The following is a 1,334-nucleotide window of genomic DNA, read 5'->3' on the forward strand; positions in this document are numbered from 1 at the left end:
ATACTCAAAACGACCGGTCGAGTCGTTACATTATATGTGAAAAATTTACTGAGTTAAAGTCTTGAGTATATTGTGTAGTAAATTAGATAATTGTTGGCATTTATTTAATCATCTATGTGCCATACCTCAATTCGCATTTATTGAATTTGATTTTATATGACGATTTGATGTGAATGTTACTTGTATATTTATGTGAATTCCGTGAGTTTGATGGTTTGATATTTCTTAGAATTTTAATTTCATTATGGATTTTTCCTCTACAAATAATAAATTAAATGAGCTTAAGAAGAGGTGTTTATATAATTATTGAGAATTTGGATTAATGAAGGCGTTGCCCTATGCTGAGTAATTTCTATCTGTGTTGATTGTTTTTGAGGTCTTATACACATTGTATGGAGCCTTCGGCTATTTGTTGTGAAATTAATTAATTTGTTATATCTTTCGAATTAGTTGTGGCCATTGGGCAAATTGTGTTATGAATTGATTTTTGTTATGTTTCCGTGATAATATTCTGTGGAAATTGTTGAGTTATTATTTTGAGGATATAACAACAGGCATAGACTATCATCTCCTGCTACCTGATTACTATGTTAAAGTTGTTACCTAAAGCGCACTAATTCAATTATAAGTCGTACCTTATGCGTGCATTACCCGTCCCATACCTATGGTCTAGGAGGGAATTGGACCTCTATTTAGGGTGGTTCTAGACTTAAACTTAAGCTGCTCAAAATGATAAAACTGGGCGACATACAAAACATATTAGACTTCAAATATGGCAATAAAGGGGGCTCAAGTTTCCCTCCGCACTTAAGCAGTAAATGCACGCAAACACATATGCCAATCAGGAATCTGCAGAATCCTATAGACAGGATTTCTAGGCGATCAAAGCATACAAGTAATTTCGGATGCAGGATATAGCTTATAGATAGAATCATGAGGGTATCATAAGTTAATTGTTGAGAGTTTTAAGTTACCAATCCTATATGTGTGATGCCTAAGTGATTTACGTGGTTGGGTACAACAGCATCTGCTAGGGAAAGAGTCCTAGAATTATTCATACGATGTGCATGAAGTAGTGTTTGAATGGTCTAGCATTAACCAGTTATAACGAGCAATTATTTCCTATAGGCAGGATCTATAATGCATAGTACTTCAGAGCTTGTTTTATTTATACTTAGTCCCATAAACAAGATTTCTAATGATCAATGTGGTACAATAAAAAATGAAGTGATCAAAAATCCTATAGGCATAATTTCTAGTGAATAACTAAAGCGAATTGAAGGAAAATTTATTTGTTCCTATAGGCAGGTTTCTAGTATATTCGAAAGTAATCA

Source organism: Nicotiana tabacum, chromosome 12 (genome assembly GCF_000715075.1).
Source record: "Nicotiana tabacum cultivar K326 chromosome 12, ASM71507v2, whole genome shotgun sequence".
NCBI classification, from domain to species: Eukaryota; Viridiplantae; Streptophyta; class Magnoliopsida; order Solanales; family Solanaceae; genus Nicotiana; species Nicotiana tabacum.